Source organism: Macrobrachium rosenbergii, chromosome 41, assembly GCF_040412425.1.
Source record: "Macrobrachium rosenbergii isolate ZJJX-2024 chromosome 41, ASM4041242v1, whole genome shotgun sequence".
NCBI lineage: Eukaryota > Metazoa > Arthropoda > Malacostraca > Decapoda > Palaemonidae > Macrobrachium > Macrobrachium rosenbergii.
Window position 1 is genome coordinate 26,615,381 of NC_089781.1, and position 14,231 is coordinate 26,629,611.

At 36.4% G+C, this 14,231-nt stretch overlaps 1 long non-coding RNA gene across 1 annotated transcript in view; it reads right to left on the reverse strand.

Moving 5' to 3' along the window:
- The window catches only part of LOC136826453 (uncharacterized), an 827,604-nt gene extending 819,240 nt beyond the window's left edge, over positions 1 to 8,364 (reverse strand). Inside the window, exon 1 of the long non-coding RNA XR_010849612.1 lies at positions 8,195 to 8,364. This is a non-coding gene — a long non-coding RNA (uncharacterized lncRNA). The remainder of the gene's footprint in view (positions 1 to 8,194) is intronic.
- Positions 8,365 to 14,231: the final 5,867 nt, after the last annotated feature.

The following is a 14,231-nucleotide window of genomic DNA, read 5'->3' on the forward strand; positions in this document are numbered from 1 at the left end:
CTCAAAGCAGTTGCACTATGAATCAATTGTCAGGAGAGGGTTGAGGAAAATAAGATGGAAGAAAGAGAATATGAAAGGAGGTACAGTAAAAGGAACGAAAGGGGTTGCAGCTAGGGGCCGAAGGCACGCTGCAAAGAACCTTAAGTAATGCCTACAGTGCACGGCATGAGGTGCACTGGCGGTAATACCCCGCTACGGGATCAATACAATGATAAAACGACAAGCAAAGGACAAGTCTAGTAACAAACTAAATCCTAAGAACCTCGGCCAACATTCATGTATGTTTGTGTTTGTGCGCAACCGCAAGCTCTGTCAAACGGCTGAATGGCTACTGACAGACGTGATTTTAAACATTAACTGCGTGACACCCCTAATCGTCCAGATGTTAAATTTAGCAGTGCACTACTGACGATATGCCGACTTGTCGTCATGGAAACCTCCTTGCTCATCATTATCATCTTAGTTCCACCAACTACAAAATAACGAAAGCCAGAAAGCTCCGACCGTGGTACAGCGGAAATAATTATTCTCAGTCACTTATGGAAATTGAAAAACCAATATTTATTCCTGCTTGACTCTCAGAGACCCAGCTCCAAGCACGACTACGCCCGAATGGTACCAAGAGCCGATGTGCATACTAATATTTGGAGATGAAAGTGACGTATGATCGTTGATAGCAGAAATTACGGCATATCTGATACTCGAGATTACAAAAGTGCATGAGAACGTGTTCCTTTCTTAGAGGAAAACGATGCAAGAATCTTTAAAGCATATCTTTCCTACTGATTCACCAAGTGCACACGAATAACAATAAAAAAAAAAAACGTATTCTTGTGGATAAAATTATTTCAAAGACGTGAGACAGCAGGTCCACTGGGAGTGTCAAATTATTGCCAAGACCTGAGAAAGCCCTCTTGGGAATGTATTTGAAGGACTTAATGAAAAGCATTAATTATTTAAAATGTGGAATATGGCGCTGATGATATTCCATATGGCAGGAAGCTGGGTATTGCACAGAGAGAGAGAGAGAGAGAGAGAGAGAGAGAGAGAGAGAGAGAGAGAGAGAGAGAGAGAGAGAGAGAGAGAGAGAGAACTGAAGCATCTCAAATATTGTCTTATATGATTGAGCACAATGCGATGATGGAAGCTGAGTAAAAAGGTCAAGGTCGTGGGATTAGAACAGGTGTCAATGACAGGAGAAACGGCAGCTTCTCGAGATGATACGTGTTGTCAGTCAGATCACGGTGAAGGTTAGGGAGTCTCATGAAAATCGAACTGAAAATAGTTTAAAGAAGAAAGGGGGTACCAGATTTGAAGAATAGTTAGAGGAATCATTTAAAACAAAATCAGAGATAAAAAGATCCACAAAACAATTAAAATGTCTGCTGGAAAGTTGTTCAGTCAAAGGGGTTGCCTTTTTGCATATTGGCAAAAACAAAGGTTGAAAGTACCAAAATAACTAGGAACAAATAAGTATATATATATATATATATATATATATATATATATATATATATATATATATATATATATATATATATATATATATATATATATATTATATATATATATATATATATATATATATATATATATATATATATATATATATATATATATATATCAGATAAAGCATAATATAGTAAAAATTAGCAGGGATGAAACTGGGACAAGTTACGATGAGATGGTCTAATCATGTAGAGATAATGTGAGGTGATACGGCAGATAAAACCTGAACAACCACTAAATACTCAAGTGAAAGACAGATGGGAGCATGACAAACATGCTAATTTACAAGTGGCGTAGGTATCAGAAATTAGGGGTTTTATGATTCAAAAAGTAACAAACTGAGAAAGACATAAAATGTGGGTGTTTGAGTAAGAGGAGAAAACAATTTTCAAAGTAGGATTTTGTCCAACTTTTATTCCTTTACTAAACGGTTAACAAGTTTAAGAAAATATCTTAGCCAGAATGCATTTCTATAAGAAACTGTCATTCATATACAAAGCTGTCGTCGCAACTGCCAAGGTCATCGAACGCCGTATTTTCCTAAATCACGTCATGCAACATAAATCAGAATCATACCTCCTGGCTCGTATCAATTAAAAAAAAATGATCCTTTATACAAATTTTTCTGCACATATATGTTCACGTGCAATCAAGGGATGGTGGAAAAGCAAAGTGAAAACAAAATCATATGAACTCTCTCAATTAAACCAATTAAATCAATTATTCTCTCACAGAATGGATAATTACTATCAGCTAAAATTGAAACAAAAGATTGATGGCAGTCGTTGATTAAAATATCGTTTTTGTTCTCTTAATCACTAACGAGAACATCAGTTTTTATGCACACAACGCCATGCTAAAATTAATAATAATGAAAATAGGATTCGCAGATTTAATATCTTCTCTGTCTCTGTATTCACAAAGCATTTCATTTGCAGCGCAAATCCTCTGTTTTTTTATGTTACATTTATATGTAATACAATTATCTCTTCACGCCATCATCATCTTTTTTTTAACGTGCTTTTTTTTCCCATTTGTGTGGGGTGAGCACGATGCCTTCTTTTGAAGGACTTTTGATTTGGCTTTGGGGTAGACCGTAGTCTTGATCGGCTGCCCTGCCTGTCATCGCTTAGACTCCGGTAGCGCAAGTACATGTATTATGCCAGTCATCAGCGCCCTTTCTCCCAGCAGCGAGAAGTTGTTGCGCGGTTAGGCCGACAGTTCAAAACGTGTGAGGTGTCTGTTATGTATTTCAGGAGACGTTGGAGTGGCTTTGTTTGTGTGTGTATTAGTCTGTACGACCCATTTGCTTTTAAGCAAACCTATCCTTTGATTACTGTACATACATAATCCCGGGGTGTCTACACGGATAGCAGTGTCCGCCTCTCGACCGGTCGGCTGCGGATTTGAACCCACGCCACAGACCTCTGTGAAGTTCGAAGCTGCTGCTCTAACCGAACTTGGCCATCGAGGCTCTTATCTCTTCACGCCATGAGAGAGAGAAAAAAGGACCTGATAAACAACGCGTTCTAGAACCTTATGAACATTCTCCACTTAATATTACTTAAAAAAAACATTAGTAAGGAAGACTGTCTTGAAGGCAGAAAATTAGGAAAAATAAGAGAGTCAAAAATTAAGAATAAGTTTCCATTTTTAAATCATTGTTGCCATCAATTATTATTTGGCTGGTCAGCATAAAACAAAGGGGTTAAACCTTAAGGAAAACGTCCCTACACGTCAACTTAAATCAAGTTTGAATGAAATGTCCAGCAAACCTTAGCATTCTGGGACGTGCGGCTACGGATTATCAAAAAAAAAAAAAAAAACGAAAGCCTACATCACAAAAATGAAACGCATGCAGAATAAAAGAATTTTTTTATAATCTGATATATTGCTTGTTCCAAAAATAACTTCACTTTCAAGTTTTCGCAACTTGCTAAAAGAGGTTATTGCATAGCTAATCTCATGATTCATGTGTAGTAACTGAAAGCATAATTAATGCCTCGCGTTAAATTACTTCGAGCAAGAACAAAGAACATTATAAATCAGGTTTACCGAAGAATTTTGGTGAAACGCTAATCCATATGAATGCCCACATTTTTCTATTTCAAATGTGTGGCTGGGGAAAAAAATATATATGCTATTTCTGATGCAAGATATAGCATAACTCCTTTACTTACTTTTTTTTTTTTAGTAATTAACTAGTAAAATAGTCTTTACGAATTCATATCACCTAACTCCAAAAGACGAGAAGTGAGTGATAGGTGTTTTAGTATGAATGCCATTATCGAAGCGTGCGTTCCAGCAATCTTAAATAAAAATTAAACAAACCCAGCTACAAAGTGGCAACGAAAATCTTAAAATATACAGTTGCAAGACTTCGCAAAAGGAGAAAAAAAACAAACAAATATAAAAAGGCCGGGGTGGGGGCGAGACGGAGAGCAAGAATTACACACCTCTGCACAAACCCGAAACGGTCTGCGGCCTGGAGACGCAGTAAATTGCAATTAAAAGAAAATTTTGCCGGAAACGCTTTCGGGATAACCGATACATCAAGACTAACCAAGACAGTTTTCTTTCTCGCGGGGGAAAGTTTAAACTAAACTTGAAACTTATCTAAGCTCATATTTCGTAATCAAACGAACGTTAGAACAAAACCCTCCTGCGGCGTCTTGCGTGTATTTTACTTCCTGAGGAAGCTGAATATTTGTCGTTTTCGTGAAATGTCTTCGGGGTGAGTTGGCCGGCGTTTAAGAAAAGGCAATTTTGCTTTCAGTTACTATTTCTTCTTTAATTGCACCTTGTGTACATCGTGTGCATAATGCGCATGTGGCTCTCTCTCTCTCTCTCTCTCTCTCTCTCTCTCTCTCTCCATGTTTATATATATAAATATATATACATATACATATATTTGATGAATCTCACTGCTTATGAGAAAGAACGTGATGACATGGTTCCTAGGACATCCCTAGAAGGGCGAGTGTGTCCTATAAAATATATATATATATATATATATATATATATATATATATATATATATATATATATATATATATATATATATATATATATATATATATATATATATATATATATATATGCTTAATCAACAATAACTGCCGGAAGAAATGCATTAAACTCCCAATAATTTATACTTCAGAGCAACTAAAAGGCTTCAGTACAATCAATTCAATGCATGGAATATAACGCAAACGTACATTAACTTAGTAATATATAAACAACCCAGTGAACGTGCCACAATTAAATACAGCCATTTTACAAAATTCCACAATGCAAGCAATGCAGCCGCTTCAATGAAAGGGCAACAGCGTCTTCCAAAAAACATCAATAACAAAATGTCCGAAACGAAGCGTTGTACATACCCCCCCATAAAATAACCTACCCTGGAAATCCTCTAACGCAGAAACAGGAGTTGTAATAATGAGGTTCTCGTCGCCTCGGTGAAAAGCAGCAGATTGCACAGTTGCAGCACAAGCAGCTCAGTGCAATGCAGATACCAACGTCGGCACAATGCAGCAGCTACTTTAACACCCCGCAGCAGCTGCAAGCATGAAAACATAACGAACCCTTTGAGGCGTCTTGCTCTGGGGTCCTCTCTCCCCTGACAGTAAGTCGGAAACTAGTGCCATTGCATTGTCGTCATTCTCCTTCCCCATAGCCGTCTGCCATCACCGGGCGCCTCTGGGCATACGTCACGTACAAGGCATACACCGCTCAAATTGGGGAGGGCCGGACGGGGAAGAGGTGGTTAGGAAAAGATCCAAATGACGAAACAATCAGCGAGTGATTGGGTAAAGAATTGTTGACGGAAACCTCTAAAAAAAAAAAAAGAGGAAAAAAGAGGGCAATTGCCGGACAAAGCAAAACTGGTTTTGATGACAAAGGGAGGAAACAGGTGGCGCTCTCGACACTGATTTCGGAATCGTCCGATTCAGAAATTGGCTTAGAATGAAGAGTCCAGTTTTGGAGAACCTAGGGCATGATACTGTGTTTTATACACAACGGTATTTTTAAAAAAATGAGGATGAAACTTGTACATTAAATATATATATATATATATATATATATATATATATATATATATATATATATATATATATATATATATATATATGTATGTATGTATATATATATATATATATATATATATACATGCATACATAAATATATACATAAAATAAAAACAAATAAATAGTCTTGACAAAATATTCAGACAGCATTTCTTTTGCAGGTGGATAACCCTAAACTACAGTACATTAACAAGAAGAAAAAAAGGGAACGAAAATATGCAAGAGTAATTCCCTGACTGCATTTCTGGTTAGAATATAGATTGAATCTAGAGTTTAGACCAAAGGCCAAGCACTGGCACCTATGAGGTCATTCAGCGCTGGAAAGGAAATTGAGAGTAGGTAGGACTGAAAGGTGTAACAGGAGGAAAACCTCAAAGCAGTTGCACTATGAAATATCTGTTAAGAGAAGGTGGACAGCGAGGTGGGAGAAAGATAATATGAATGGAGGTACAGTAAAAGGAATGAAAGGGGTTGCGGCTAGGGGCCTAAGGCCTGGACGCTGCGAAGAACCTTCAGTAATGCCCACAGTACATCGCATGAGGTGCACTGACGGCGCTATCCGCCTACGGGGACTGCTTAATTGAGGAAGCTGGCTACTACTGTTACTCTACCACAATTGCTAATAATAATAATAATAATAATAATAATAATAATAATAATAATAATAATAATAATAATGATGATAATAATAATAACCAAAGGCCAATACACTAAAAAACATTCAATATGTAACAGAGAAAAACTATGTCATAGTCAAACTTGCATGGAACTAATAGACTTAAAGAAACCCCAAACATCTCCTATGTTCTATATGGTTGACAGGTCCTTGCCACTGTCAATGAATAGAATATTTGCAATGACGGGTCTCACAGGCTACATGATTAACAACAAAATGTAAATGATAAATAAACTGGCGGTCTCAATACGTTATCGATAAAGGACATCTGTAGCTTAATGCTTGTAAATGAATCAAGGTGATGTTTCTCTTTCCTTCGTGGATTTTGTCTTTATTTATATATTCATCACGTTCCATATTTTCGTGATTCAGTTACGCATACATGCATACATACACACACACACACACACACACACACACACATATATATATATATATATATATATATATATATATATATATATATATATATATATATATATATATATATATATATATATATATATATATAAATTTGATGCCCAACATCCACCAATCCCTGTATGATAAGTAAAACAAAACCGATATATGAAACCGTTCAACGAGAAAGTTAATAAATTTATTCAATCAACCGAAATAACTGTCTCGTTCACTGAAAATCCGGTTAACTTTTCAAATGCCGGTTGGGTTGGTTGGATATCTCTTTATTCCTGAATTTCAATGAAGAATCAGCTTTTTAATTACATGAGCGTGTGCGTCGGTTCCGACCTAAAGTAATTACCGCCTCAATGTATAACAGGCACATTTTCTTCTCATATTCACGATTAAGCGTGGCAATATGCCTGATTACTCGACACAACCCAAAGAGAATTTGCAGATGCGGATTTGAACATCTGGCCATAATTATTTTTTAAAGGGGAGATCATTCGATTACCTTATCTAAACTAGGCCTATAGAGAATAAAAGTATAAGGGAAATAAATGAAGGTTATTGGGAATAAATGGAAGAAATGAGTAAGATTCAAACTGAATCCAAGGAATATAGATTTACGTATAATATAGGTGTAAAATGGTAGCCAGAATTACAAGGCAAGTCAGTTAATCCTGCCCGACATTTAATTCAACTACAAATAACATTCCAAAAGAATTACAGCTTACGATAAGCTTTTAAAGCTCTCCATGTACAACCAGTAACACCTAAGAATGAAAAACTATGTTATTTCAGTTTATTTAGCTGTATAAATCCTCTTCACTGGACATCACTCGGTATTAAATGAATTGTACCTCCATCTGACGTACTGCTGTGATAAATATGAGGCCTTGGTTTTTGTCTTCCCACCACCACAAAAAATTATTTTTAATTCCCGACGCGGAAAACCATTTTCCCCTCGGAGTGGATGGAAGTCAATCCTCCCTTCCTATTTATACCGCGGTCTGTAAAATGGAATTTCCTAAGGCTGAAAAACATTCCGCCCCTCCTTTTCCATTGATTCCTTTAGATGACACGGCCAGCATACGCAGTGTAAATGAACACTAGCGCACGCATTTGTGTGTGGGTGCATACATACATACATACCTACATATTATATATATATATATATATATATATATATATATATATATATATATATATATATATATATATATATATATATATATATATACTATACAGACACACACATATAAATTATGGCTTACAAATAAGTTTAATTCCAAAGCGATTTCACCTACAATAAATAAAATATAAAATAAAAATATCCAAAACATTACAAGCCATTAAACGGTGCTGCATATTTGTTCGACGATACACAGCATAACCAAAAAAAAAAACACACACACACACACACACACAGAAATGTCGCAGACAAACGCCGCCCAAGTTTTTTAAGGGAGGAAACTAAGTCATCAAAAGGGTAAACCTCACAAAATATCAGTCTTACCTTCTTCTTCTTCCCGAGGATCCCGCAGCCACGGCCTTGCCTCAGTCACACTAGAATCCTCTCCTCTCGAGGCTTCAGTTTGAAGAAAAGCAGCGATGCACGAGGGAGTTACGCTTCAGTTGAAAAATCAAATAACGCAAACGACACTCGAATCCGTCACTCGAATAACGCGCACCTGAAAAACAAGGAGAGAATTAATTAACGCTAAAAAAAATAAGGTCGAAAACATCGATGAATATCTGACGTTAGAGTAATTCATCATCTGGTATTTCACGTGATTTTGTTCTACTTCAAGTTAGTTAATAGTTCTTATTTGATCTCCTTCACTAATGGATATCATCAGATCGTAGGTTCGAAGGTGGATATAATGATATCGAACTGAACTGAATACAGAGTTTAGGCCAGAGGCCAGGCACTGGGGCCTACGAGGTCATTCAGCGCAGGAAAGGAAATTGAGAGTAGGTAGGTCTGAAAGGTGTAACGCTGCAGAGAACCGTTAGTAGTGCCTACAGTACACCGCATGAGGTGCAATGACGGCACTACCCCCCTACGGGGTATAATGATATCAGTTAAGTGTCAATTATAGCGTTTGCATATATTCAGATATTGTAATATATCCACTCGTTTACATCATAAGTTTTTATAAATCTGGCGTATTTAAAAGAGTGCTAGGCATATCGATATTCAGATAAAATTGTAAATAGGATGATTTTGCGAATATATCAGGATGGCCTGCATGTGCTGTATATTGATTATATATATATATATATATATATATATATATATATATATATATATATATATATATATATATATATATATATATATGTTTGTGCACACAATATGTACAAAAGTAGCTTAGCGGCAGGTGAAAGATAGAGGAAATCATTAAGTGGATACAAATAGCATATGGGAATGTTCCCACATCATTTCGTGATGTCCTTTGGGGGCGGGGTGGGGGCGGTTTGTGGATGTAGATATAGGAACTCCTAAATAATTCTATGGGGAGGGAATTGAACGCAATCTCCCATTCTGCTTTTGAACTATCAAAAAAGAGGAAATATTTGTCTTGTTCCTACTGAAATGCAGTACCCCCTCCTCTCTCTCTCTCTCTCTCTCTCTCTCTCTCTCTCTCTCTCTCTCCTTCTATCCTTTCGATATTATATATATATATATATATATATATATATATATATATATATATATATATATATATATATATATATATATATATATATATATATATTTTAATACTGCCACGTAAGAATCAGCGTCCTAATGGTCTGAAAGTGCAATATGAAACAAAACATTTACACTTATACACTAAGAGCAACTTTCCAAAATTGCGCATTACGAAGCGGACTTATATTCTAGAAGCTCCCTGGGTATTACTGGGTATTACAACTGCTTCTTGGAGCCTTCAGTAAAAAAAAAAAAAGTAAATAAATAAATAACAAAAATCATAAGTACTTATAGCATCTAATGGAACAGTAATTACAGATTTTTTTTAAATGTCAAAAGCAGTGTAATGGGCCTTCACTATCCTTGAAACGAAGATGAATGCATTATATCTCATTATCCAGAGGTACCTTTCATATTTCAAACTACCATGGAAGCTCAGTACCGCTAGTTTCATTTATTCACCAGCCATTTAAAGCAGTGGTTCTTAACCACACCCCCTCTAAGAGTTGGTCCTTCCCTCCACGGCCCCCATTGCAGCTGTGAGTAAAATTCCCACCCATAATTAAAGGCAAATAAAAAAAAGAGAGAGAGAGAGAGAGAGAGGGGGTTTCGAGGGAGAGGGAGGAAGGTAAATAATTACAAAACATGGTAAGCCCAAGGAGTCTAACTAGAGCAGTAGACTATAGGAAACCACTGTTATACGGGACTACTATTTCATTTTTTCATAAACTTCTGAATATCAGTTCCTCACTCTTGTTAAGAGAATGACGAATATAATTAGAGAATTTTTAATTGTTCCCTAGGGCTCGCGCATCCCCTGGAAATTGCTGATGCCCCCCAGGTTAAGAACCAATGGACATACCAACACAAACATACCTAAAATACAGCTGAAATCTAGGTTACTTCAATTCAGTTCCTTTACACCACAGACCAAAGTACATAAGTTCGTCACAGCTTACCCATTCAAAACTGAATGACTGTGTATTTGGGCTGGCAGCCTATAAACAGTAACAAATTTTCAGCAGATTATGATATGATAACACATAGGACTAGTATCCTTTGCATATGCGAGAAAAATGTATGGAAATGAAAGTCCGACCGGTAACGCATATTCGAAGAAATGCTTCAAGTAAATACTTCGTAATACAAATACGTTATGAGACGGAAGAATAACAACAGCTGGGGGAGCGATTCGATAAATTGGTGAATACTTGTTAAAAAATAATGGACCATGTCAAGATTTGCGAACCCACTCGCAGCAAGGTTCGCTATTGTTTACAATTAGATTATTGGGTTCGTTATTCTTGACATAGGAATGATCGGGTTCGCTTTTCTAGACATGAACACTTCGGTACCAGACATTTGATCCCCCAAGGCCTAGTACTAAACAAGGAGAAATACATGTGACCCCCCAGGGGCTAGTACTGAACACGGCGAAAGTGTAGAGGAATCACTGTTTCGCCGCGTTTAGTACTATAATATACCCCTCATGTGGAATTGGAGTTCGGACCGGAAAGGGTTGGCCATTCTTGACATGGGGATCATTGGGTTCGCTGTTCTTGACATGGAGATGTTGGGTTTGCTAATCTTGACACGATCCAAAATTATTGTCGGGTGACAAGAGCAAAATCATGCAAGAAGGAAATGGACAGTACAACCTTGAATGAGGTAAACTTAATATAAGAAAAATTAATAAACGAAATGTTAAGGACAACGGGTAATAAAAACACGTAAGGACCATGAGAACGTAGGCTACAGTACGAACACGAAAAAAAAATACACAATGAACTAGTGGAGAAATGACAGAAATGTCTATGGACGTAACGTTAAACCACAGGAACAATAGAGGTACCACTCACCAACAAGCCACTGGGCAGAATGACATTTTCAAGTCTTCGCAGAAGTTCTCACTCTCCGACGAGTGGCCGACAAACGAAGCTCTTTGAACAATAGAACTGTTGCTTACTTTTTGAACGGCCTCAGTTTACAGATCAATATATGCTACATTTAATATATACATATTTTGATTCTTTTTTAATATTTCACGATCTTTGAGCATAATACTTTTTAGTTTTCTGAAAAGAAAACTATTGTGCCGGCTTTGTCTGTCCGCCCGCACTTTTTCTGTCCGCCCTCAGATCTTAAAAACTACTGAGGCTAGAGGGCTGCAAATTGGTATGTTGATCATCCACCCTCCAATCATCAAACTTACCAAATTGCAGCTCTCTAGCCTCAAGAGTTTTTATTTCATTTAAGGTTAAAGTTCGCCATATTCGTGCTTCTAGCAACGATATAGGCTAGGCCACCACAGGGTCGTGGTTAAAGTTTCACGGGCCGCGGCTCATACAGCATTATACCGAGACCACCGAAAGATAGATTTATTTTCGTTGGCCTTGATTATACGCTGTAGCGGCTGTATAGAAAACTCGATTGCGCCGAAGAAACTTCGGCGCATTTTTTACTTGTTTTTAGTTTTGCGCTATTCTGTGGCCTCCAAAAAATGGGACAGGAGTTCTAAGGCTAAGTAAATGTTATCAAGACGATAAACGAGGTCATTATTATGTTGATGGGCCCCTAATACCTCTAACTAAAATTTGTGTCCTTTCCAGTGCTTGGATTCAAACATATGACTGATTTTCAAATTAGACTGAACCCTACGTATTCAATGTACTGTTCAGTTCAAATGAGCATGAACAAATTTTAAAAGCACGCAGAAACAAACGCATGCACATACACGAGTGTATATACTTGCACAAACACATACATATACATGCATAAATACATGCTCTCTCTCTCTCTCTCTCTCTCTCTCTCTCTCTCTCTCTCTCTCTCTCTCTCTCTATATATATATATACATATATATATATATATATATATATATATATATATATATGTGTGTGTGTGTGTGTGTGTGTGTGTGCATGTTTTCAGTGAGCGTACAAACACATACATACACAAGTGTATATACTTGCACAAGCACATACATACATGCTCTCTCTCTCTCTCTCTCTCTCTCTCTCTCTCTCTCTCTCTCTCTCTCTCTCTCTCTCTCTTTATATATATATATACAGTATATATATACATATACATATATATATATATACATATATAAATGTTCAGCGAGCGTACAAACACATACAAGCGCAGGCACAAACAAATGCATTAAATATATACAACCAAAATTTTATCATTTTCGAGGCACTGTTTATTGGCAGATTGACGAAACTGGAAATGATTAATTTCTGTCCGTATCGTCATTCCTAAAAGGGATTCCAATTAGCCATTTTGGCAAATCTGAAATCTCTAACAATGTGCGTGACTTTCACGGAATTATTTACTCGACGCGATCATATGCGACAATGAAACCGAATGACAGTCAGCCTCTCTCTCTCTCTCTCTCTCTCTCTCTCTCTCTCTCTCTCTCTCTCTCTCTCTCTCTCTCTATATATATATATATATATATATATATATATATATATATATATATATATATATACGTATGTATATATATATGTATATATATACGTATATATATATATATATATATATGTATATGCGTGTGTCTGTTCGTCTGTGTATACGTGTATGTTCGCATGTATGTATTGTGTGTGTATGTAAGTTGTGTGCGTATGTAAAATTCATTGTGCCTCCTTTCACCTTATAAGTAATTTGTATCTGGTAGTTAGTCAGTCATTGTGGGTTATAGTCAATATTCAGCAACGTATGGGGTTAGTACCGTCATTCCTAAAAAAAAAAAAAAAACTTGCCGAGAATCGGTGGTTCGAGTCCTCCCGGTGACGGATCGATAATTCCAATTCCGGTTATGCTACCCCGAGATTGAGTGGATTTAATATTAAATGACATTTGAGCTTATACATTGTGAATATTAAAAATAAATACACAATGTATGTGACAATTACACACACACATGGATACTGTATACTGTATATATATATATATATATATATATATATATATATATATATATATATATGTGTGTGTGTGTGTGTGTGTGTGTGTGTGTGCGTGTATGTATGTATGTATATATATGTAATTATATATACATATAGTTATACAAATATATGTAAATTTCTGACTCACATCAGGATCGAACCAGGTCTTTCAAATGACAAACCAGAGCGCTGCCAACCAGGTTCCAACTTCTTTTAAGACTCGTGTGGCCCGGTTGGCAGCGCTCTGGTCTTTCATTCTGTGCCACACGTAACTGTGCGTTGACATTTCTGTATATAAATATATATGTGTGTTTGTGTGTGTATGTGTATTTTATGTGTAGTAATGTACTTCCAACATTCCACATTTCAGACATATGTTACTTAATTAACCGGAACGTCTGTGTCACTTTTCACAGCAGCTGAGCCAGGCATCACATTTCGGGTGGTGTCACAAGTTCAAATTATCTGGCGTCCCTTTGCATCTTGCTGCCAGAGTTTCCTCGAGGCTGCCACCGGCGGCAGCAAACGAAAAAGTGCGCATGTTTATCTTCGTGCAGCCAAATATCGGCATCTTTGTTTTTACGCCTGGAGAACAGCGTATCAAATATCGGCATCTTTGTGTAACGAAAAAATAAAAATATACAACAAGAACTCAAAATGAATAAAAGCAAATATAAATGAAAATTAATAAAAAAAATTATGAGTTGTAAATGAAAAGATATAAGAATAAAAGTAAATGGGATGTGAAAATAAAAATAAACAGAACTGAGTAACAGTAATGAAAAATATAAAATAAATAAAAATACATCGAAAATGAAAATTGATACAGCGTATCGATTCCTGCAATGTAATTTTAATCAGTATATCAGAAACGTGATTAACTTATGCTATTATATTTATTT